Raw genomic sequence first — 26,896 nt, 5'->3', positions numbered from 1 at the left:
CAGAGTTCAAAGAAATAAGCAAAAAAAGGAACAGATGATATGTAAGCAGAACAGATGATATTCATAACAGAGGTAATGCTTGAGAATTTTTGTAAAGGTAACCTTATAAAGAATAACAGATGGGTTATCCATCAATACAATTAGATTATCAGGAAAGATATTCTAGAGGAGCTAACATTTAAGTTGGGGTCTAAAATCAAAGGGCAGCCCGCCATCAAAGGTTAGCAGGAAGAACATTCCAGGCAGAAAGACCAGGCAGTACAAAAGCCCTAAGGCAGAGCAAGCATGGTGGTGTTTGACAACCAGAAAGATGGCTGTTATGATGAGGTTGCGGGGCAAAGGAGATGGAGGCTCAAGATGAAAGCAGAACATGAGAAACAGAGGCAGAGGACCATTCAAGGCAGACTTAGAAATCCTGGTTAGGATGCTTGACTTGCATGGCAAGTGTGTGAGAAAACATTAGGAAGGTTCACTGCAGAGAAGCAGCATGACTTGGCTGAAGATGTGCAACAACACTCGTGTTGTCACGAGAGAGTGGTCATGGGGCAGGAGTGAATGCAGGCAGACTCATCTGGGAGCTCTTGCTTCAGTCCTGATGAGAAACGGTCAGGACTGCAGCATTGAGATGGTGAGAGGGACATTTGGGGAGTGGGGCCGCCAAGTTTTGCTGGTGGCCCGGATGGAGGCTGGGGGCTGGTGAGGAAAGAGGAACAATTTTTAGATTTGGAATTTAAACGTTGGGGTGTATGGAGATGCTGTATTCAAATGGGAAGACTGAAGGAAAACCAGACTTTTTTGGCATTTGGGTGGGTTGAGGGAGTGGGTGTGGAAGTCATCTGTATGCTCTAAGTAGTTAATACCAAGGAACTAACCACAGTTTTGTCATCAAATGTGGGTAGAAGCTTCTTTCGTTGACATTATATTTAGATGCATAAAGAAAACACTTTTCTTTCTTAATTTATTTCTTTTAATTAGAGGCTAATTATTTTACAATATTACAGTGGTTTTTGCCATACGTTGACATGAATTAGCCATGGGTGCACATGTGTTCCCCATCCTGAACCCCGCTCCTGCCTCCCTCCACATCCTATTCCTCAGGGTCATCCCAGTGCACCAGCCCTGAGCACCCTGTCTCATGCATTGAACCTGGACTGGTGATCTATTTCACATATGGTAATATACATGTTTCAATGCTATTCTTTCAAATCATCCCACCCTTGCCTTCTCCCACAGAATCCAAAAGTCTGTTCTTTACATCTGTGTCTCTTTTGCTGTCTCACATATAGGGTCATCATTACCATCTTTCTAAATTCCATATATATGCATTAATATACTGTATTGGTGTTTTTCTTTCTGACTTACTTCACTCTGTATAATAGGCTCCAGTTTCATCCACCAGTTTTGATTTGTATTTCTCAATGATCGATGTTGAGCATCTTTTCATGTGCTTGTTAGCCATCTGTATGTCTTCTTTGGAGAAACGTCTGTTTAAGTCCTTTTCCCACTTTTTGATTTGGTTGTTTGCTTTTTTGGCATTGAGTTTTATAAGCTGCTTGTATATTTTGGAAATTAATCCTTTGTCAGTTGTTTCATTTGCTATTATTTTCCCCCATTCTGAGGGTTGTCTTTTCACCTTGCTTATAGTTTCCTTTGCTGTGCAAAAGCTTTTAAGTTAATCAGGTCCCACTTGTTTACTTTTGCTTTTATTTCCATTACTCTAGGAAGTGGGTTACAGAGGATCTTGCTTTGATTTATGTCATTGAGTGTTCTGCCTATGTTTTCCTCTAAGAGTTTTATAGTTTCTGGTCTTACATTTAGGTCTTTAACCCATTTTGAGTTTATTTTTGTGTATGGTGTTAGGAAGTGTTCTAATTTCATTCTTTTACATGTAGCTGTCCAGTTTTCCCAGTACCATTTATTGAAGAGGTTGTCTTTGCCCCATTGTATATTCCTGTCTCTTTTGCCAACAATAAGGTACCCATGGGTTTAGTTCTGGGCTTTCTATATTGATCCATTGGTCTATATTTCTGTTTTTGTGCCAGTACCATACTGTCTTGATGACCATAGCTTTTTAGTATAATCTGAAGTCAGTAAGATTGATTCCTCCAGCTCCATTCTTCTTTCTCAAGACTTCTTTGGCTATTCAGTCTTTTGTGTTTCCATATAAACTGTGAAATTTTTTGTTCTACTTCTGTGAAAAATGTCATTGGTAATTTGATAGGGGTCACATTGAATCTGTAGATTTCATTTGGCAGTATAGTCATTTTTACAATATTGATTCTTCCTACCCAGGAACATGGAATATCTCTCCGTCTGTTTATGTTGTCTTTGATTTTTTTCATTAGTGTCTTTTAATTTTCTGTGTACAGTTCTTTTGTCTCCTTAGGTAAGTTTATTCCTAGATATTTAATTCTGTTTGTTGCAGTGATGAATGGGATTGATTCCTTAATTTCTCCTTCTGATTTTTCATTGTTAGTATATAGAAATGCAAGTGATTTCTATGTATTGATTTTTTATCCTGAAACTTTACAAATTCACTGATTAGCGCTAGTAATTTTCTGATACTATCTTTAGGGTTTTCTATGTACAGTATCATGTCATCTGCAAACAGTGAGAGCTTTACTTCTTTTCTGATCTGGATTCCTTTTATTTCTTCTTCTTCTCTGATTGCTGTCACTTAGGACTTCCAGAACTGTGTTGAATAATAGCAGTGAAAGTGAACACCTTTGTCTTGTTCCTGATCTTAGAGGGAATGCTTTCAGTTTTTCACCATTGAGAATAATGTTTGCTGTAGGCTTATCATATATGGCCTTTACTAGGTTGAGGTAGGTTCCTTCTATGCCCATTTTTTGAAGAGTTTTAATCATAAATGGGTGCTGAATTTTGTCAACGGCCTTTTCTACATCTATTGAGATTATCATATGCTTTTATCTTTCAGTTTGTTAATATAGTGTATCATATTGATTGATTTGCGTATATTGAAAAACCCTTGCATTTCTGGAATAAGCCCAACTTGATCATGGTGTATTAGCTTTTTGAAGTGTTGCTGAATTCTGTTTCCTAAAATTTTGTTGGGGATTTTTGCATCTATGTTCATCAGTGATATTGGCCTGTAGTTTTCATTTTGTGTGTTGTCTTTGTCTGGTTTTGGTATCAGGGTGACAGTGGCCTCATAGAATGAGTTTGGAAGTGTTCCTTCCTCTGCAGTTTTTTTAAAGAGTTTTAGAAGGATAGGCATTAGCTCTTCTCTAAATGTTTGCTAGAATTCTTCTGTGAAGCCATCTGGTCCTGGGCTTTTGGTTTTTGGGAGATTTTTGATCATAGCTTCAATTTCAGTGCTTATAATTGGGTTGTTCATAATTTCTATTTCTTCTGGGTTCAGTCTTGGAAGATTGAACTCTTCTAAGAATCTGTCCATTTCTTCCACATTATACATTTTATTGCCATATAGTTATTCATAATGTCTATTATAATTCTCTGTATTTCTGCATTGCTTGTTGTAATCACTCCTTTTTCATTTCTAATTTTGTTGATTTGATTCTTCTCTCTTTTTCCCTTGATAAGTCTGGCTAAGGGCTTGTCAGTTTTGTTTTATCTTCTCAAAGAACCAGGTTTTAGTTTTATGAATCTTTACTATTATTTCTTTCATTTATTTTTCATTTATTTTCTGCTTGGATCTTTTTGATTTCTTTCCTTATACTAATTTTGGGGGTTTTTTGTTCTTCTTTTTCTAGTTGTTTTAGGCGTAAAGTTAGGTTGTCTACTGGATGTTTTTCTTGTGTCTTGAGGTAGGATTGTATTGGTATAAACTTCCCTCTTAGAACTGCTTTTGCTGCAGCCCATAGGTTTTGAGTTGTCGTGTTTTCATTGTCATTTGTTTCTAGAAATTTTTTAATTTCCATTTTGATTTCTTCAGTAAACTGTTGGCTATTTATAAATGTGTTGTTTAATCTCCATGTGTTTGTATTTCTTACAGTTTTTTTCTTGTAATTGATATCTAGTCTCATAGTGTTGTGGTCAGAAAAGATGCTTGATACAGTTTCAGTTTTCCTAAATTTACTGAGGTTTTACTTGTGACCCAAGATGTGGTCTATCCTGGAGAATGTTCCATGTGCACTTGAGAAGAAGATATATTCTTCTGTATTTGGATGGACTGTCCTGAAGATATCAATGAGATCCATCTTATCTAATATATCATTTAAGACTAGTGTTTCCTTATTAATTTTCTGTTTTGATGATCTGTCCATTGGTGTGAGTGGGGTGTTAAAGTCTCCTACTATTATTGCGTTACTGTCAATTTCTCCTTTTATGTCTGTTGGGAATACCAGACCACCTGATCTGCCTCTTGAGAAATCTGTATGCAGGTCAGGAAGCAACAGTTAGAACTGGACATGGAACAACAGACTGCTTCCAAATAGGAAAAGGAGTACGTCAAGGCTGTATATTGTCACCCTGCTTATTTAACTTATATGCAGAGTACATCATGAGAAACGCTGGGCTGGAAGAAACACAAGCTGGAATCAAGATTTCCGGGAGAAATATCAATAACCTCAGATATGCAGATGACACCACCCTTATGGCAGAAAGTGAAGAGGAACTAAAAAGCCTCTTGATGAAGGTGAAAGAAGAGAATGAAGAAGTTGGCTTAAAACTCAACATTCAGAAAACGAAGATCATAGCATCCAGTCCCATCACTTCATGGCAAATAGATGGGGAAACAGTGGAAACAGTGTCAGACTTTATTTTGGGGGGCTCCAAAATCACTGCAGATGGTGACTGCAGCCATGGAAGTAAAGTTATGACCAACCTAGATAGCATATTCAAAGGCAGAGACATTACTTTGCCAACAAAGGTTCGTCTAGTCAAGGCTATGATTTTTCCTGTGGTCATGTACGGATGTGAGAGTTGAACTGTCAAGAAAGCTGAGTGCCGAAGAATTGATGCTTTTGAACTGTGGTGTTGGAGAAGACTCTTGAGAGTCCCTTGGACTGCAAGGAGATCCAACCAGTCCATTCTGAAGGAGATCAGCCCTGAGATTTCTTTGGAAGGAATGATGCTAAAGCTGAAACTCCAGTACTTTGGCCACCTCATGTGAAGAGTTGACTCATTGGAAAAGACTCTGATGCTGGGAGGGATTGGGGGCAGGAGGAGAAGGGGACGACAGAGGATGAGATGGCTGGATGGCATCACTGACTCGATGGACATGAGTCTCAGTGAACTCCGGGAGTTGGTGATGGACAGAGAGGCCTGGCGTGCTGCGATTCATGGGGTCGCAAAGATTCGGACACGACTGAGCGACTGAACTGAACTGAACTGTATTTGTCTTATCTATTGAGGTGATCCTATATTGGATGCATAGATATTTACAATTGTTATGTCTTCCTTTTAGATTGGTCCCTTGATCATTATGTAGTGTCCTTCCTTATCTCTTGTAATCTTCTTATTTTAAGGGCTATTTTGTCTGATATGAGGATTGCTACTCCAGCTTTCTTTTGCTTCCCATTTGCATGGAATATATTTTTCCATCCTCTCACTTTCAGTCTATATGTCGTTAGGTCTGAAGTGGGTTTCTTGTAGACAGCATATATATGGGTCTTGTTTTTGGATCCATTAAGTCAGTCTGTGTTTTTGGTTGGAGCATTTAATCCATTTACATTTAAAGTAATTATTGATATATATGTTCCTATTGCCATTTTCTTAATTCTTTGGGGTGGATTTTGTAGGTCTGTTTTCTTCTCTTGTATTTCTTGACTGTATATTTGTTGTAAAGCTGGTTTGTTGGTACTGAATTATTTAACTTTTGCTTGTCTGAGAAGTTTTTATTTTTCCATCAATTTTGAACGAGATCCTTGCCAGGTACAGAAATCTTGGTTGTAGATTTTTCCTTTTCAATACTTTAAATACATCCTGCTATTCCCTTCTGGCCTGAAGAGTTTCTGCTTAAAGATCAGCTGTTAAGCATATGGGGTTTCCCTTGTATATTACTTTTTACTTCTCCCTTGTTACTTTTAATATTCTTTCTTTGTGTTTAGTCTTTGTTAGTTTGATTAGTAATTGATGCTTTTGAACTGTGGTGTTGGAGAAGACTCTTGAGAGTCCCTTGGACTGCAAGGAGATCCAACCAGTCCATTCTGAAGATCAACCCTGGGATTTCTTTGGAAGGAATGATGCCAAAGCTGAAACTCCAGTACTTTGGCCACCTCATGCGAAGAGTTGACTCATTGGAAAAGGCTCTGATGCTGGGAGGGATTGGGGGCAGGAGGAGAAGGGGACGACAAAGGATGAGATGGTTGGATGGCATCACTGACTCGATGGATGTGAGTCTCAGTGAACTCCAGGAGTTGGTGATGGACAGGGAGGCCTGGCGTGCTGCGATTCATGGGGTCGCAAAGAGTCAGACACGACTGAGCGACTGATCTGATCTGATCTGATCTGGCATGTTTCTCCTTGGGTTTATCCTGTGTGGGACTCTTTGTGCCGCTTGGATTTGATTGCCTATTTCCTTTTCCATGTTGGGGAAATTTTCAACTATAATCTCTTCAAAATTTTTCTCATACCCTTTCTTTTTTTCTTCTTCTTCTGGGGCCCCTAAAATTCTAATGCTGGTACATTTGATATTGTCCCAGAGGTCTCTGAGACTATCTTCAGTTCTTTTCATTCTTTTTTATTTTTTTCTGCTCTTCAGAAGTTATTTCCACCACTTTATCTTCCAGCTCACTGATTCATTCTTCTGCTTCAGATATTCTGCTATTGATTCCTTCTATAATATTTTTAATTTTAGTAATTATGTTGTTTGTCTCTGTATGTTTATTCTTTAATTCTTCTAGGTCTTTGTTAATTGATTCTTGCATTTTCTCCATTTTGTTTTCAAGGTTTTTGGTCATCTTTACTATCATTATTCTGAATTCTTTTTCAGGTAGTTTGCCTATTTCCTCTTCATTTATTTGGACTTCTCTGTTTCTAGTTTGTTCCTTCATTTGTGTAGTATTTCTCTGCCTTTTCATTAATTTTTAAAAATTTAATGTGTTTGAGGTCTCCTTTTCCTAGGCTTCAAGGTTGAATTCTTTCTTCCTATTGGTTTCTTCCTTCCTAAGGTTGGTCCAGTGGTTGTGTAAGCTTATAGGGTGAGATTTGTGCTGAATTTTTCTTTGTTTTTCCTCTGATGGGCAAGGCTGAGTGAGGTGGTAATCCTGTCTGTCTGATGATTGGGTTTGTATTTTTGTTTTGTTTGTTGTTTAGATGAGGCATCCTGCACAGGGTGCTACTGGTGGTTGGGTGATGCTGGGTTTTATATTTGAGTGGTTTCCTTTGTGTGAGTTCTCAGTATTTGATACTCCCTAGGGTTAGTTCTCTGGTAGTCTAGGGTCTTGGAGTCAGTGCTCCCACTTCAAAGGCTAAGGGCTTGATCCCTCTCCAAAAACCAGCCTAGGTCCAATCTACCAAGAGGAATTCCACCTGAAATGAAAGGACCTTCAAATCCAAGAATCTTTTTCTTAGCCCTAGAATCAGAAGATTTTCTCCAATTTTTTTCTAAAAGTTTTATAGTTCTACATTAAGTCCATAGTCCATTTTGAGTTAATTTTTGTGTAAGGTGTCAGCTTTGAGATTTATATTTAGCTTGTTGATGTCCAGTTGCTCTAGGGCCATTTGAACTGCTTTTGCAGCCCTATGTCAAAAGTCAGTTAGACATGCCTGTGTAGTTTTATTTCTGGATTGTCTACTGTATGTGTCTGCGAAGGCACTAAGTATTTAATTCTTTTTTAAGATAATGCAAATGGTATTGTATTTCTAATTTCAGTGTTTGCATGTTCATTGCTAGTATACGGAAATACAATGAATTTGTATATACTTATCTTGTATCCTGTGTCCCTGCAGAACTCACATTAGTTCTAGGAGATTTGGACAATTCTCCACAAAGGTCCATCTAGTCAAAGCTATGGTTTTTCCAGTAGTCATGCATGGATGTGAGAGTTGGTCTATAAAGAAAGCTGAGCGCCGAAGAATTGATGCTTTTGAACTGTGGTGTTGGAGGAGCCTCTTGAGAGTCTCTTGGACTGCAAGGAGATCAAACCAGTCAATCATAAACAAAATCAGTCCTGAATATTCATTGGAAGGACTGATGCTAAAGCTGAAGCTCCAATTCTTTGGCCACCTGATGCGAAGAACTGACTCCTTCGTAAAGACCCTGATACTGGAAAGATTGAAGGTAGGAGGAGAAGGGGACAACAGAGAATGAGATAGTTGGATACCATCACTGACTTGATAGATGTGAGTTTGAGCAAGCTCTGGGAGTTGGTGATGGACAGGGAAGCCTGGCATGCTGCAGTCCATGGGGTTGAAAAGAGTCGGACACAATTGAGTGACTGAACTTAACTGAACTGGGATTTCCTACATTGACAGTTATGTTATTTGCAAGCAGGAATAATTTTATTTCTTCCTTTCCAATTTGTGTGACTTTCATTTCCTTTTTTAACTGGTTAGAACTTCCAGCCTATGTTGAATCAGAGTGTCGGTCAAACATCTTTGCCTTGTTCTTGATGTAGGAGAAATATGGGCAGTATTCATCATTAAGTATCATCATTAATGATATCATTCATCAATGATATTTAACACATCATTATGTGTTAGATAATCTTTATCAAGCTGAGGAAGTTCCTCTGTTCTTTTTTCTGAGAGTTTTTATCATGAATGGATGTTGAATTATGTGAAGTGCTTCTTTTGCATTGATTAATATAATCAATGTAATTTTTTTCTTTAGCTTATTAATATGGTATATTATTGGAGATATATCTGTATATTGGAGAAATGTATATTATGTTGATTGATTTTCAAATAGTGAATCAGCCTTACATCCTTGGGATAGTTCCATTAAGTCATAATGCATAATTCTTTTTATATTTTTCTTTTTAAAAAATATCTATTTATTTGGCTGTTCCAGGTCTTTAGTTACATCACACAGGATCTTCAGTCTTTGTTGTGGCATGTGGGATCTTCAGCTGTGGCATGTGGGATCTAGTTCCCTGCATAGGAACAGAAAGAACCCCAGGCCCCATGCATTGAGAGCACAGCATCTTAGCCACTGGACCACCAGGGAAGTCCCCTTTTTATATTTTTCTGAGTTCTTTATCTTAATATTTTGTTAAGGACTTTTGTATCTGTAACTATGAGTAATATTGGTTTGTAGGTTTTTTTCTTTTTTGGTACTGATTTTGCTATCAGGGTAATATTAACTTTATACAATGAATCATGACATATTCATTCCTGTTCTGTTTCCTGGAAGAGCCTGTATAGAATTGATGTTAGTTTTTTAGACCCTGAAATTTCTTTTTAAAATTATGAATTCAGTTTACTTGATGGTTGTAGGGCTATTCAAATTTGGGTGGAGTTTGAAGTCCAGGCTTTCCACTCATACTCCATGGACACCCAAGAAAATAGTGGTGGAGGGTCTTGTTACTGCTGTGGGATTCCAGCTCCCTTTGTGGTCTTCACCAACTCTGAGGCAGGGGCAGCCTCATTACTTCTGATAAATCTTGAAAGTCCTGATATCTCCCCACCCATCTTCCCTAAGGGATAGATGCCTCATCGCTGTGGGTGAGGAGGAAAGGCCAGGCTCCCCATGTGGTCTCCACCTGATGCCACAGGCAGGTCTCATTGCAGGCTTTCTATTTGGCTTTTACTGACACTGCCTCTAAGAGGGGTGTTAGGGCAACTTGTGTCAGTCTTGCATGGGTGGAAATCCAGGCTTTCCACTCAACTATATTGCCATGGGTGCGGAGGGGGCAGGTCACAGCCTTTTCTGAATTATTTAGCTACGGAAGAGTAGTTATTATATGCAAGTTTTCTGTCTTGCAAGGTTTCACCTTTCCTTTGGGGAAAAGGAAAGGAGACACCTTCTCCTAGTCCTTGGGCTAAAGAGAGTAGGCTTTTGCTGAGTTTCTTTTATCTACATTCTTGGGCATTTCTGGTTTATTCGCATCTTTGATTCCTTGTCTGTTATATAGGAGGACAAAAGAGAACTCACCACTGTGTTGTTCCTTATGCCCTGGGTCTCCCTAACTTCTCTGCCTTCATTTCCCCTCATTCAGAGTCTTCTTATGCTTGTTTTACTTGCACTTAGCAGAAGCAATAAGGAAGAGACATCTATTTCCTATTCCTGAAAGTGGAATTCTCTGTACTACCTTACTTTTTAAAAGGTTTTAAAATATTTTTTATTGAAATATGATTGATTTACAATGGTGTGTTAGTTTCAAGTGCACATCAAAGTGATTAAGTTATGCTATGCTATGCTATGCTAAGTCACTTCAGTCGTGTCCGACTCAGTGCGACCCCATAGATGGCGGCCCACCAGGCTCCCCCGTCCCTGGGATTCTCCAGGCAAGAACACTGGAGTGAGTTGCCATTTCCTTCTCCAATGCATGAAAGTGAAAAGTGAAAGTGAACTCACTCAGTCGTGTCCGACTCTTAGCGACCCCATGGACTGCAGCCTACCAGGCTCCTCCGTCCATGGGATTTTCCAGGCAAGAGTACTGGAGTGGGGTGCCATTGCCTTCTCTGGATTAAGTTATATGTGTGTGTGTGTGTATATATATATATATATACACACACAGGTCTTCCCTGTACCTAAACAGTAAAGAATCTGCCTGCAACACAGGACACCTGGGTTCAATCCCTGGGTCAGGAAGACCCTCTGGAGAAGGGAATTGCAGTCCACTCCAGTATTCTTGCCTGGAGAATCCCATGGACAGAGGATCCTTGCAGGCTACAATCTGTGGGATTGCAAGGAATTGGGCATGATTGAGCGACTTAATACTATATACTATGTGTGTGTGTATATATATATATATATATATATATATATATTCTTCTATAGGTTCTTTTCCATTTTAAGTTATCACAGGGTATTGAGTATAATTCCTGTGCTGTGTAATAGGTCTTTTTTGTCATATATTCTATATATAGTAATATATATATTTTAATCCCAAACTCCTAATTTATCCCTCACACCATCCCCCTTTGGTAATCATAAGTTTGTTTTCTATGTCCATGAATCTATTTCTGCTTTGTAAATAAGTTTGCTTGTATCATATTTTTACATTCCACAGATAAGTGATACCATGTGATACTTGTCTTTCTCTGTCTGATTTACTTCACTTAGTATGATAATCTCTAGGTCCATCCATGTAGCTGCCTTTCTTAATAGTCAAAACCAGAATGCCTCTTTAAAGATATTTTAAGCTTTTATTCATTTATTTATTTAACAAATATTTACTGAGCATCCACAAGGTGCTGAGCAAGTCCCTGCCTCTGAGGAGTGTACATTCTGATGATGGAGACAGCCATTAAACCAGTAATTTTACAATTATTCTGATGTGGTTTGGAGGATAAAAGTCAGCTTGCCTCATGTGAGTTATCATCATTGCTATCCTGAAAGGACATTCATTTAGGGCTTTGTTGAACGTAGGCTGTACAAAGGAAAGAAAACCCAACCAAATGTCTGATTCTACTAACTTAGTTAAGAAGCAATTTTAGTCTTGGTCATGTTCAAAAAGACTATTGGGAAAGTGATTGTTTTCCACTGAGGAAACCAGAATTGAAAGAGACACATGTACCCCAATGTTCATCGCAACACTGTTTACAATAGTTTGGACGTGGAAGCAACCTAGATGCCCATAGATAGACGAATGGATAAGAAAGCTGTGGTACATGTACACAATGGAATATTACTCAGCCATTAAAAAGAATGCATTTGAATCACCTCACACCAGTCAGAATGGCCCTCATCAAAAAGTCTACAAACAATAAATGCTAGACAGGGTGTGGATAAAAGGGAATGCTCTTATACTCTTGGTGGGAATATAAATTGATACAGCCACTATGGAATATGGTATGGAGATTCCTTAAAAAACTAAGAAGAAAAGCACCATATGACCCAGTAGTCCCACTCCTAGGCATATACCCTGAGGAAACCAAAATTGAAAAAGACACATGTATCCCATTGTTCATTGCAGCACTATTTACAATAGCTAGAACGTGGAGGCAACCTAGATGTCCACTGACAGATGAATGGATAAAGAAGTTGTGGTACATATATACAGTGGAATATTACTCAGCCATAGAAAGGAACACATTTGAGTTAGTTCTGATGAGGTGGATGAACCTAGAACCTATTATGCAGAGTGAAGTGAGTCAGAAAGAGAAAGATAAATATCATATTGTAACACATATATATGGAATCTAGAAAACTGGTACCGAAGAATTTATTTTCAGGGCAGCAATGGAGAAACAGACATAAAGAATAGACTTATGGACATGGGGAGAGGGGAGGAGAGGGTGAGATGTATGGAAAGAGTAACATGGGAACTTACATTACCATATGCAAAATAGATAGCCAACAGAAAATTGCTGTATGGCTCAGGAAACTCAAACAGGTGCTCTGTATCAATCTAGAGGGGTGGGATGGGGCAGGAGATGGTAGGGAGGTTCAAAAGGGAGAGAATATATGTATACCTATGGCTGATTCATGCTGAGGTTTGACAGACAACAACAAAATTCTGTAAAGCAATTATCCTTCAAAAAAATAAATTAAAAAAAAAGAAAAAAAAAGATTCTTGGATTTGACAGCAAAAGCACAATTTCTACAAAGAAAAATTGATAAATTGGACTTTATTAAAATTTAAAACTTTGTCCTGTGAAAGTCAAGCTACAGATTGGGAGAAAATATTTGCAAGTCACATATCTGATAAAGGATTAGTGTCTAGACTATATAAACGACTCTTAGGGTCCATCATTAAAAAAAAGAATAACTAAAACAATTTAATTAGAAAATGGACAAAGTGTGTGAACAGGCATTTCTCCAAAGAAAAGATACAGATAGTAAACAAGCACATGAAAATATATTCATCAGCACGAGCCATTCGGGAAATGGAAACTCAAACCATAGTGAGATATCACTTCACACCTCCTAGAATGGTTACAATTAAAAAAACAGTGACAACATCAAATACTGGCATGAATGTGAAGAAACTGGATCACTCATGCATTGCTGATAGGAATGTAAAATGGTCCAGCTACTCTGGAAAACAGTTGGGCAGTTTCCTAAAAACATAAACATGCAATTACCATACTATCCAACAATTACATTCCCTGAGCATTTATCCCAGAGATATAAAGATTTATGTTCACATAAAAGCCTATATGTGGATGTTTTATAGCTGTTTATTAGAAATCAAAAACCGGAAATAGATATACCCTTCAACAGGTGAATGGTTAAATTAACTGCACTACATTCTCACTATGGACTACTACACAGCAATAAAAAGAATGAAATATTGATACAGGCCAAAAACTGGATGAATTTCTAGAGAATTATGCTCAGTGAGAAAGTAACTGAAAGGTTACTTACTGTATGATTCTATTTACATAATTCTTGAGGTGGCAAAACTATGAAAGTAAAAACAGATTAGTGGTTCCCAGGGCTTAAACAGGTGATGGGGTGTGAGGAAAGCGAGTATAGTTCTGAGGGAGGCTTGTGGCGATGGAATGTTTCCTATCTTGCCTCTATCCATATCAATATCCTGGCTGTAACATTGCACTACAGTTCCCGAGATGTTATCATTGGGGGAAACTGGGTAATGGAAATATGGGATGTCTCTGTATTATTTATTACAACTGCATGTGAATCTATAATTACTTTGAAATAACAAGCTTAATTTTAAAAGTGAGTTATAAATATTTTTAAAACCACAACAAACAAAATGAAAATATAGAAACCGAGGGCTCCAAGGGCTTTTAGTGTTTTTATTCTAATCCAAAATACCATATACCAGACAAAAGTTATTTAATCATTTTAATTTAAATTAATAGTTTCACTTATAAATACATTAGGATATGTGAGTATATGAAGAAAATTCACTCAGAGGCTGTTTAATCCTGGTTTAATTGATTCATGACTTGTAAGATATTTATCCATGGTTTCCAGTCCTATAGAAATGGACTAAAATAGTCCTGGATAGCTGTGAAGGCGCCGTCAGTGTGAGCTGAGGTCTAGCTCTATTTAACAAAGTGGTCTGGCATAAAGTGAGGCTATTTCTTTTGTGAAACCTCATATTTTATGAGTGATTTACTTTGAGGAGAACCCTAGCTTCCTTCTATGGAATGTGGACACATATCCTTCTAGTTTCTAACACAAGGACTGACACACGATAGATCTTTAGTAAATGTTGATTTGGCACTGACAGTCCTTACTTTACCTTCTATGTTTGTTTATTGTCTTATCAACTGCAGAAATTGCAGCAGGCCGCCGAATGAAGAGATGAAGGACCAGAGGGATCATCAAAAAAGTATTGGTGATAAAACTCCTCAGTACCCAATTAAAAGGGTAAGAGATATCTCACATGCCCTCTCCGTATTCCTTTGCCTGTTGCTGAAGCCATTTACCAAGAAATCCACCAAAGGTACCTCTATAGGTTTTATTTCTAAAGACCTCAAGTTCTTACAGATATTTTTCTAACATACTATGCTAGACTCTGGCTTCCCAGGTGGCATCAGTGGTAAAGAACCCATCTGTCAATGCAGGAAATGTAAAGAGACGCAGGTTTGTCCCTGGATCAGAAAGATCCCCTGGAGAAGGAAATGGTCACCCACTCCGGTTTTCTTGCCCGGAAAATCCCATGGACAGAGGAGCCTGGCAGGCTATAGTCCATGGGGTTGCAAAGAGTTGAACACAACTGAAGTGACTTAGCATGTACACATGCAATGCTACATTCTGCCACTGGCCACCCTCCTCTGATGAGATGGATGTCTTTGATGGCAAAGACTTAACCATATCACTGAATGTTCTTTATCCAACATTTCTCCTGAATTCTGTTGCCAGTATAAGAAATTGGAGGCAGCAGAATCAGAGCCACAGAAGCTGGACGCAAGGCTGTAAGGCATGTAATAACCTTTCTCGAGTTTTAGGTAGAAAACAGGCATCCAGAATTCTGCATTACCGTGATAGAGGCAAGACGTAAATTTCTAGATTTCAACCTGCTGTTTTCCCTCACTTATATTTCCCCCTCAACATTTGATGTCTCATCTCAGGAGAAGAAAGACTGCACTATGCTTTCATGTCTGACTTATATGAGAAATATTAGATCACAAGTCCCTGGAAGGTAAAAATTCTGCTTTTTTATACATTATATGTACCATCTAGCTCAGTGCTGTATGTAGTCATTTAATATGCTCAATTTTTGAACTGATAATTTGAGCATTCATCCCTTCTTTCTTAACATGAGTGCTGGTTAATTTTCTTGAGGCTGAGGGCTCATGTGGCACCTGCATCTCTCAGAAGGGAGTGGTTCTGTGGAGACACACAGTTCCTCTGTGTCAGGACTGCCAGGCTGCTGTCAGACAAGCTCTTGCCTGTGCTCTGGGTATGTTTTCTTTCTCATTGTCTGCTAACCCAGGGGCCACCTGTCTTCAAAACCAAGGAGAGACCCTGAAATGCAGCAGAAAGATATCCTTTTCCTTGTATTAGTTACTCAGTTGTGTCTGACTCTTTGCAACCCCATGGCCTATAGCCTACCTGGCTCTTCTGTTCATGGAATTTTTCAGGCAAAAATATTGGTGTGGGTAGCCATTTCCTTCTCTACAGGATCTTCCTGACCCAGGGATTGAACCTGGGTCTCCTGCATTGCAGGCAGATTCTTCCCACCAGGGAAGGCCATCCTTCTCCTTAAAGCCCACTGTTTAACGCACTGGTTCAGGTCTCAACCAACTGGTAATGTGTGTCACTCACTCAGCCATGTCTGACTCTTTGCAGCACCATGGACTATAGCCTGCCATGCTCCTCCGCCGTGGGATTTCCCAAGCAAGAATACTGGAGTGAGTTGCCATTTCCTACTCCAGGGGATCCCAACCCAATTTGCAATGTAGTAACTAGCAAAAAAACTGTGGACATGAGTGTAACGATTTTTTTATTTTTATGTTTTTTGCTTTTTACTACTTAACTTGCTTAACTTGCAATGTCAGATCAGATCAGATCAGTCGCTCAGTCGTGTCCGACTCTTTGCGACCCCATGAATCACAGCACACCAGGCCTCGCTGTCCATCACCAACTCCCGGAGTTCACTGAGACTCACGTCCATCGAGTCGGTGATGCCATCCAGCCATCTCATCCTCTGTCGTCCCCTTCTCCTCTTGCCCCCAATCCCTCCCAGCATCAGAGTCTTTTCCAATGAGTCAACTCTTCGCATGAGGTGGCCAAAGTACTGGCTTTCAGCTTTAGCATCATTCCTTCCAAAGAAATCCCAGGGCTAATCTCCTTCAGAATGGACTGGTTGGATCTCCTTGCAGTCCAAGGGACTCTCAAGAGTCTTCTCCAACACCACAGTTCAAAAGCATCAATTCTTCGGCACTCAGCCTTCTTCACAGTCCAACTCTCACATCCATACATGACCACTGGAAAAACCATAGCCTTGACTAGATGAAACTTTGTTGGCAAAGTAATGTTTCTGCTTTTGAATATGCTATCTAGGTTGGTCATAACTTTCCTTCCAAGGAGAAAGCGTCTTTTAATTTCATGGCTGCAATCACCATCTGCAGTGATTTTGGAGCCCAGAAAAATAAAGTCTGACGCTGTTTCCACTGTTTCCCCATCTATTTCCCATGAAGTGATGGGACTGGATGCCATGATCTTCGTTTTCTGAATGTTGAGCTTTAAGCCAACTTTTTCACTCTCCACTTTTACTTTCATCAAGAGGCTTTTTAGTTCCTCTTCACTTTCTGCCATAAGGGTGGTGTCATCTGCATATCTGAGATTATTGATATTTCTCCCGGCAATCTTGATTCCAGCTTGTGTTTCTTCCAGTCCAGTGTTTCTCATGATGTACTCTGCATATAAGTTAAATAAGCAGGGTGACAATATACAGCCTTGATGTACTCCTTTTCCTATTTGGAAGCAGTCTGTTGTTCCATGTCCAGTTCTAACTGTTGCTTCCTGACCTGTAGTAACAAGCAAAAAAATAAAAAAATAGTCACACTCACATCCACATTTTACAAATGTGCTAAGGAAAGAGTTTCAATTAGATTTCTTCTTGGGCATCCAACTGAGAGCCTTTCAGATATTTTGACATCTACTTGATACAATTGCTAATTATCTACTTTTGTTTGAGTTATTTTTTAATTCCCTCAGAGCTGTCAGATCAGGCAACTTCTTTGAGACTCTGAAACATATTATCATCTAGGTGTGCAGAACACCTGAGTTCAAAAGGAGGTCACTGTCCTGGTGAAACCAAATGTGTGAATAGTTTCTGAATCAAAATCTCATACTGCTTTCCAGGTACCAGGAAGGAAAGAAGAAACTTGAAGGAAGAAACCTGAAGATGATTCATAGTAATTGGTTTTAGATTCTGAAAAGCCAGCTGTGGCTATCGCTACTGGAGGGCTGAGCCTCTTAACTCTAACTGGCAGCATAAATTCAGAGATGTGGGCAAACACAAGTGTGAAATGACAATCATGCTGACGATTGCCACAAGGCCAGCCTTGTTACACACGTAGCCAAAAATGCCAGAGAACAAATCTTTTAGCCCAAGAAAAACATTACAGTTAGAAGCAGCTCATTGGTTGGGAAATAAATTATCCTGTCACAAAACCCAAGTTCTGTCCTCGTCCCTGAACCATGGTGGGTCACCCAGCCACTTTGTTTCCTCCCTGGAAGCTGGTCAAGGGAAGGAATACAGTGAGCATCAGAATTTTGCCTCATAAGCTAGTCAGGGTCAGTGGACTTCCTTTTCTACTTTAAAAGCAACCTGTTCCATCTTTTCATCTCTAAAGCTATTGCTGCTAAAGAGAGAAGTATAGTCATCCCTTGATGTCCTCGGGTGGGGGCAGTTTCCAGGACCCACCGTGGACAACCAACTCACTGGATGCTCAAGCCCCATAGTCCACCTCCGTGGTTCCACAATCAAGGATCCAAGCAACCATGCATCGCATACTACTGTACTTACCACTGGAAAAAAAAATCTGCCTATAAGTGAACATGTACAGTTCAATCCTGTGTTGTTCAAAGATAAACTGTATATATATGGAAAAGAGCTCCATCTGGGACCATAGTTCAAAGTTTACAGTCATGAATGATTGCAAGATGTTCATCTTCCAAGCTCCTGGATGATGGTGAGCAGGTGTAAGGGGAAGATGAGATCAGTGAGTTGGTGCCTGGACAGAAAATCTCATAGAAGTGAGACTGCCCTTTGTGAAGGCTCTGTGACCACTGAGTTGCCTGGAACCTGGGATGGTAATTGGTTTTACAGTTAGATTCTTTGATGTGGTAAATAACTGTTTCTTTGAAACAACTATAGTGCATTCCATTTTTAAAGAGGAATACGTAGAAGGCATGGCAAGTCCATACCCATCCCTTCTCACCAGAGGTAACATTAAGCTGAATGTTTCTGCAACCCCTCTGGGTGTTACTCCTTTGACTTCTGCACAGGGCTGAACAAGTGAGAACAAAATTTCCAAAGAAAGTTGGTGCACACACACATCTTCTCCTCTATGTCAGAAAGGAGGGAAACAAGTAGAATTAGGCAAAAGCAGTCTAAGTTTTTATTTCTGTAGATTTGTTTTTTATTGAACTACAATTTACTAATGAACTGGTATATAAGTCACAAGTGTATAAGTGCATTTTAACAAATGCACACACTGATATAACAATCCCTGAGTTACTTGCTGTTTTTAAGTCCTCAGATTTCTAAAAATATTAACAAGCTAATCTTATTTCTCTCTTGTTTTCAAGTAAACTTGTAATTTCTTTTCTTGTAAAGGCCAGATCTTGGGGAAGTTGATAAGCAAAGAAGGTTAAGAACTTTCTTCTCCCTAGGCCAAAGTGTTTGATAAGTTTGAGCTAGGCAAGAATCCATTCTTCCAAAAGAAATAAGATCTCTGGGTGAATTTTCTTTAATTTTTGCTATTATGGAAATCTTGAAGCAACTCATTGAAAAAATGCTCTTTCTAATTTGTAATTGAGTTTCCAATAGTCTTTATTGGGCCCATTTTCCTCCCACCATCCTATTAAGGAAGTAAACAAAAAAGAGAACCTTAAAAAAAAAGTTTGAAGGACTTCGAATGTTACAGATTTCACAAATAAATATTATTTTAATTTGTCATTTTTATTCAAGATGGTACTGAATTTTAGACAGTGCTTTTAAAATCCTAAAACATTAGACTTCCTTGCAGAATATACTGAAAATGCAGCCCTCACTTCACACCAGTTCAACTAGAATCTCTGAGAATCTGCATTACAAAAATAGTTCTGAAGGCAGGAGTCCTGGAACACACTTTGAGAAATCCAAATTTAAGGGAACTCAGGCAACAGGTATAATGACTACCCACTATGCCTACAATGATGCAGAATCGTTCATTTTTTTCCTCTTAAATTATATCAGCATCCCTCTGGTGGGCAAATTCTGAGCTGGGTCAATTGTATAGTTCACAGATGGGTTTGCACTCCCCAGAGAGTATCATGGTTATCTGGTTAACTGTGCAGCCAGATATACTAGGTTTAAGTCCAGATTTTTGATACTTACTAGCTGTGTCACCTTGCCCTCTTTATGACTCAGGCTTTTCATCTGTTATAGTGGGAGTGACATTTTTGGAATTTGCTGCTAACTTTTCTAAAGGGCATCAGGATGAGGGATGATTGTGCCTACCTTGTGCTTTTGTTGTGAAGATTAGACATATTAACACAGTTCATCCTCACAATTTGAGAATTTTCCAACATGCTAAATTCATTTGTAACCCCAAAATCAATACTCAGGGCATTTTTGTGGTCATTCTGGCACACGTGATGAAGAATTTTAGTCTCCCCATGTCACATTCCCAGGTGGTGTGGAGCAAGACAATGCTCTGCCTTCTTGTTTCACCTTCAGACTGTTAAACAAGTGTCCTTTTTGAAGTCTGCTTAGGGTTATGTTTTTTTGCATTTTTGTGCTTTTTTATTAATAATTCTGTTGCACATAGTGGCCCCTAAGCAAAGTGCTGAGAAGTGCTGACTGGTGTTTGTAGTTGCAGAAAGCTGTGGAAGGATCTTTGAGAGAAAACACACGTGTTAGATAAGCTTTGTCCAGGCACGTGTGAACGTGCTGTTGGCTGTGAGCTCAATGTTAATGAGTCCGCAATATCTATTAAACAAGGTGTCTTTAAACAGAAACTCAGATAAAACAAGTTAGGTACTCATCAGTTGATGAAAATGTTGAGGTTAGAGGCTTGAAGGAACGTAACCCTGACTTTCCTCTGGGAATATGGGTACAGTATTCACTAATTCAGTGTCCGCTGTGACTTTAAACACACAATTACTGCAAAAATGAGAATTGATTGCATACAAGGCTTGAAGCACACCCGGCACGTGCAAAAATAAGGCAACATGGCAGAGACCCTTCAGAAATGCAGCCTGCGAGGTATACATTCAGGAATAGAGACACAACTTAGCAGCTAAACAACGACGTAGAGAGACACAGTTAAAAGGAATACAGGCTGTAGGGGCAAAGAAGGCTGTGGAAGAGTCTCTGATCAAAAATGACCTGGTAGAACACTTTCTCCAGCAAAATTTCCACTGAAGCCAGTGCCTCAGGTTTTAACTGGAGCTTCCGTGGGAACTGTGCCCATTTCCTGCCTTAAGAGAACTGAATGAAGCAGAAAAAAGGAATTTTCTTATTGTCCTACATAATTCTGTAAACAAGAGCAATCTTTATCTGAAAACCCATCAAAATACTCAGCCTATCTCTGGGGCTTATTTGAGAGATAACATTTTATACTATACATTCATCCATATACAGACATCTTGTATAGCACTTGCCATTTAAAATGTATTTTATGTCATAGTGAAAGCATCTGAATCTCAATTGTTTGATAAACCTGAAACAATTATTCTTTAAAAGGCCTGTGCACAAATATACATACCAAAAGGAATTGCAGCTTGTAGTTTTATGGCTGAATTAGCACTGAGTTTAATATTTAAATTGTTAATGAAATCCTAAAATAAAACCCATATTGCTAAATAATAAAAAAAGCAAAATATAAAGCATACTTGGCACAGAGTTACTGCTACAGAGGTGTTTGTGAAATAAAGAAATCTCTGACTAAGTTTACAGAGATTCCAACTTCAGAGAGGCTCTACGAGGGACAGGTATGAAGCAGGTCAACCAGGTACTGGCAGAGTCTTCCCAAAGAAAGTCAGGGGTCGGGATAAAGGGATTTTTAATGGGTCAAGGCAGGTTTGGTGATGGAACTCCCCCAGCCACAAGGCCCATTACAAGTGTGAGTGCTGCTGTGGGAAGCAGTGCTGTCCAGTGGGTCTGATGCCTGGTGGAGCTGAGCATCAGAATCAGCAGGAGGGCCTCCAAACATCTGCAGAGGCAGATTCCCCAGCCTCAGCTCAGAATTTCTGAATCAGAGTTTCTGGGGGTGAGAGTGGACATGTATAGACGTAAGCAGCTCCTCAAACCAGTCTAATATTTAGGAGTCACTCAGGTGAACTCCTCCCTTGGACTAGGACAGGCTTGGGTTCAAATCCAGCTACATGGTCTTAGGGAGTGATTGAAATCAGTGAGCCTGGGTTTCTTTACCTCTAAAGATATAACCATAACCTTAAAGCATCATTGCTGAGGATAAGCCAGAGAATACACATAAATTTCCAGACCCAGTGTCTGCGATGTTGTAGCTATTCAGTATCTGATAGGCTGACCTTCCTTCTTGTTCATCCTCAATTGCTGTGCCCATGCTCTTTTCATACATGAAAGTGACACTCTCCTAGGAAGCACGGGGTTATTTTCCAGCAGGGTCAAGGATTTGAGGCAACCCCCACCCCCACTTTTCCTTCCTCCTCCCCCTCCCACTGACTAGGAACAAACAGATGCTAGGGCATCCAGGTGACAACTGGGGACACTCAGCCCAGGCTCACTTTCCTCACAGTTTCTGCAACTCAGGGGAAGCCTGCCACAAGCTGCATGGTCAGTTACAATGCAACAGAAAGGAAGCACTGCTTCCTTGGGTCTGATGTCAGCCTTCCTTCGGAACTTGATCTGGAGCCCTAGGGCTTTGCCACCGTAATTGATGGATTGAGTAAATGCAGACAGACCAGGTGGGTAGTGTGGGCGCCAGAGCACAGGTGGCCACCGGCCTCAGCTGCATCTGCCACCAGCTGGTTTCCCCCAGAGTCATCTGTAGGCCCTCCAGATCCCATCTGTTTGCTACTGTCCAGGATGTAGGCTCCCAGCGCCCTGAGCACCAACTTCATATTGCAAAACAAGCATGCTTACTGAGCAGATCCATGCAGCCTCCTTCACCTCTTCCCAGCCTCCTTCACCTCTTCCCTTCCCATCCCTAACATTTTGTCCAAGCCTGTCTCCTTTTCCTGTTCCTTTCTGCCCTCTTCCCCAACTCTCACTCTGTCTCCAAAATGAAAATTCCTCTCTGGTCTGCTTTGGAACACTCCCAGTTTTTGTCATGCATGTTTTTGCTTGGTTAAGGGTTCAGCAAGAAGGAAAAACTTTTTAGTGGCAAAGGCATAATCCTCCAACAAAAGCAATTTCCCTCTGACTATTTGGTTGTTAACTTGCAAAGAGACATCCATTCCCTGGCAGAGTGAGATGAAGCCCCACATGGTTTCCCTTCTGTTCCCCTTGACTGGGTTTCACTCCAATCAGGGTCCAGGGTTTGCTGAAGTTCAGTCCTGTCCATCAGAAGGCAGGAATTACATGATTGTTCATCAAAGTGCTTTGAAGTTGAGTGGAATTTTCCTAAACTTTCAAGTGCGTTCCACTGACATCATCCACTCTGATTGACGAACGAGAAGAGTATGTAGGACAGTGGAGAGTCCAAGGGTAATTCACAAGCTCATAAATTCTATCACCTGACATTTCGGAGTGCTAACTGTGTTAGACACTTTTGTGAATGAACGAATTCATTTAATCTTCTCTATACTCCAGGAGTTAGGAATTGTTAGAATTAGGTACCACTTTGATTTTATTGATGAGAATATTGAAACACAAAGGGATTAAGCAATTTGAAGAGGAGACCAACCCTAGGAAGCAGCAATGTCAGGTTTAGAAGCCAAGCAGAATGTCCTCAGAGTCAGGACTTGTGGCCTCTGTACTAAGCTGGGCTCTAAAATAGCCTTTTTCAAGCTCAATAATTGAGTCTTGGGGTTCCTGGTCACTCTGGGGACTATCAAGGGTTGGGAGGTACCTAGATCAGGATTCACTTAGTTTCTCAGTCTCCACCCCTCTTCCCACCCCACCTGCCCTCCTTCTGCTTTTCTTTGTTATACACAGTGGACTGGAAGCCTTAGCTTGAAAGGAGGGATCTGAAAGGAGTACGTAGCTCACCAGGCTGAGTCCCATTGGTCTGGGGCAAATTGGTTGGTGCCCAGCACCTGGCAGGAGATCTGGCTTGTGGCAACTGCCCAACAACTGTTTGTTGAATGAGCAAATGATGCTTCCCACCCCCTCTTTCCCCTTTGAAGATGAGGAAATGAGCACAGAGAGGGGAACTGTGTGACCCAGTTCTCCAGGGCCGCAAGCCTGGCCTGGGAGTGACACTGACTTTGCCACTCATCAGGGAACTCAGCAGCTCTTGAGGGTTGAAAACTGAAAACTCTAAGAGTTGGACTATACAACTTCAGTTTCTACTGCAGATCTATGAGTCAACAGTAAAGATGCCAAAACTGGAAGCCAGTCATGCATCAGAAATGTCAATCACATCTCTTATCTTCAGCAAGGGAATCCTCCTCCCTCCACAGGGAGTGCACCTGGCATGTTGCTCCCTGTTATCCTTGGGAGCTCCTCTGGGGAAAAAAATACCAAACCTCTCAAGGGAAGCTACAGATGTGTATTAACAGTGATTTTTTTAAGCATATGTGGATCAAGGATGCTGCCAAAGAATGGGACCCTGAAGGTTTTATCCACAAAAATTATGTCAAAGAAAGAATGACAGAGGCCAGAAAGTGACAAAGCGCCTGCAGAAAGCTGCCCCTGCCCCTCAGTCAGAGGCAATAACAAATGCAGAGACACTCCTGGTCCAATCATATCCCTCAGGCTGATTCATATACATTAAAAGTCAAATATATCAACATGACCAGCAAAAGTGATAAGCAGCCCCTTTCAGAGGCATTGCTGCTGCTGCTAAGTTGCTTCAGTCGTGTCCAACTTTGTACGACCCCATAGATGGCAGCCCACCAGGCTCCCCCATCCCTGGGATTCTCCAGGCAAGAACACTGGAGTGGGTTGCGATTGCCTTCTCCAATGCGTGAAAGTGAAAAGTGAAAGTGAAGTCGCTCAGTCGTGTCCGACTCTTAGCGACCCCATGGACTGCAGCCTACTAGGCTCCTTCATCCATGGGATTTTCCAGGCAAGAGTACTGGAGTAGGGTGCCATTGCCTTCTCCTTCAGAGGCATTAGGCTTCCCTTGTAGCTCAGTTGGTGAAGAATCTGCCTGCAGTGCACAAGTCCGCCTGCAATGCAGGAAACCCATGTCTCAGAAGCACTGAGACCCAGATTGAACCAGGTTTCAATGGTTGGACTGGGGATGTCTCCGCATTTGTTATTGCCTCTGACCGAGGGGCTAGGGCAGCTTTCTACAGGTGCTTTTCACTTTCTGACCTCTGTCATTCTTTCTTTGACATAATCTCTGGGGATAAAATCTTCATAAGGGTCCCATTCTTAGGCAGCATCCTTGATCCACATATGCTTGAAAAAAAATCACTGTTAATACACATCTGTAGCTTTCCTTGAGAGGTTTAGTGTTAATTTTTCCCCAGGGGAGCTTTCAGGGATAACAGGGAACAACATGCTGGGTATACTCCCTGTGGAGGGAGGAGGAGACCCGGGTCTCAAGAGGCATTGAGATAATTTTTTTTAATTATTTCTTTTACAATATAATTTAAAGTGGAATTCTTCCTGCTTTTCTTCTGGCTGACACCGTGGCTGCTGTAACAAATTACCCCAAGATGGGTGGCTTAAAACACAGAAATTTACTCTCTCCAAGTTCTGGAGGCCAAAAGTCCCAAATTAGTATCACTGGGCTGAGATCAAGGCCCCTGCAGGGCCAGGCTCCCTCAGGAGGCTCTGGGGAGGATGGGCTCCTTGCCTCTCCAGTTCCTGGGGGTCACTGGCACTCCTTGGCTTGTGGCTACAGCTCTCTCCTCTCTGCCTCCATGATCATACTGCCTCCTAATCCTCTATGTGTCAAATCTCCCTCTGCCTCCCTTGTAGATGAATGCTGATGGTTGCATTGAGCCTACCCAGATAATCCAAGATAGTATCATCTCAGGATTCTTAGTTTAACCATGTCTTTTGGCATGTAAGGTAATATTCTCGGGTTGTGGGGCTCAGGACTTGATATCTTTGGGGGACATTTTTCAGCTCTGACAGCTTCCATAGGCTAAGAACAAACCAGTAGGTGTCAGGTCATTGTAGGACTCAGAAAGCATCCAAAAAAAGGCAAATACCATCACCCACCTAGATATCCAGAGATGGATGCTGTAGAGGCCAGAGAGATGCTGTAGAATCCAGAGAGGTGGATGCTGTAGACACTGCTCACTTCCTCCCACCCTAGCGGAGGAGAGAGGACCTTCCCCTCATCAAGGCCATGGAAGGTGCTGCCAGAATAGAATGGAGCATGGTGACAGAGGTTTAATGTGACTGCATCCCCCTGGAGTGTGTGCAGAACACAAACACTGGCCCCTTATACCTGCCTGGGAAACCTTAGGGCAGGAGTTGTGACCACAGGCTTGGGCAGGAAGAACTGAGGGAAAAGAAAGTGGGTCTGGGCTGAGTGGGGAAGTGCTGCTCACAGGCCATGAAAGATCCCCTTCCCACCACAGGGCTTCCTGGAGGAGCATGGCCATTCAACAGAAGGATCGCCGTGCAGAGATCCCAAGACCGAAGGAAGAGTCGTCATAAGGGCCATCCAGTGGAACAGCTCTGTCCTCACCACGTTGTCCACAGTCAGCAAGGGCCTCCGTGAGAGAGAAACAGTCACATAAGACCATGTCTGATCCACTGTCTGACGACACCTGGGCCAGTCAAGAAAGACCTCCGGGCTCTCCCCACACCTCCCTTGTATCAACTCCAGCTGCAGAGAGCAGGAGCAGTGTCAGGAAGAAGAAATAGGAGGAAAAACCCCAATGTCAGGTCTTGAACCCAAACCAGACACAAAGAAGGAGAAAAGCTTTCACTTTGGATGAAGTTTTGAGTTTTGATGTGTACATTCAATTGTTGAAATGCTTAATTTCTGAAATGAGACTTATCTTGAGATCTAGAGGACCCAGAGACATTTTACTACTAGCAGTGGCAAGATCAGTGGAATTGCCTGAGTTTTTCCCCAAGCAATAGGGATGAACTTGCCTACAGAATTACAGAAGGGATTCAAACACACCATAAAAAGATAAAATAATGCAGCTTTCTGTCTGTACCTTTTGAAGCCTAGACCACTCATCATAATATTTAGATTTCTTTTTATTAATACCATTTAGTCCACTTTTATTTTTTAGGCCAGACAGCTAGATTTTGCCAGTGATCCTTAGCTTCAGGAAAAAGCCAGCATAGGCAAGTGCATTAGCTGGGGCTGCCCTGGTCTTCCTGTTTTCATAGATCAACCAGCACACATTGCCTTCACAATGTACATCTTCAGCCCTGGATCACAAGGATTGCTGGGTCAGTGGGGAATCCCCCCATTTCCACAATTAGCTGAGCCATTGACCTCACCACTTAAAGTGCTACGGTTCATTTGGCTTCCAAATGTCATCCAGAGGGCCAATTTCAGTTTCGGTACAGTATCTTTCTTCAGCCTGGGAACAAATTCACTGTTTGACTCATTCTTCCGGTGCCTGGGAAGCCCCATGCTTTTTTAGCATCCTTTGTAG

The sequence above is a fragment of the Bos grunniens genome, chromosome 27 (genome assembly GCF_055505025.1).
Source record: "Bos grunniens cultivar Pamir isolate PY7600 chromosome 27, Bosgru_T2T1.0, whole genome shotgun sequence".
Lineage (NCBI taxonomy): Eukaryota > Metazoa > Chordata > Mammalia > Artiodactyla > Bovidae > Bos > Bos grunniens.
This window is presented reverse-complemented; position numbering follows the sequence as displayed.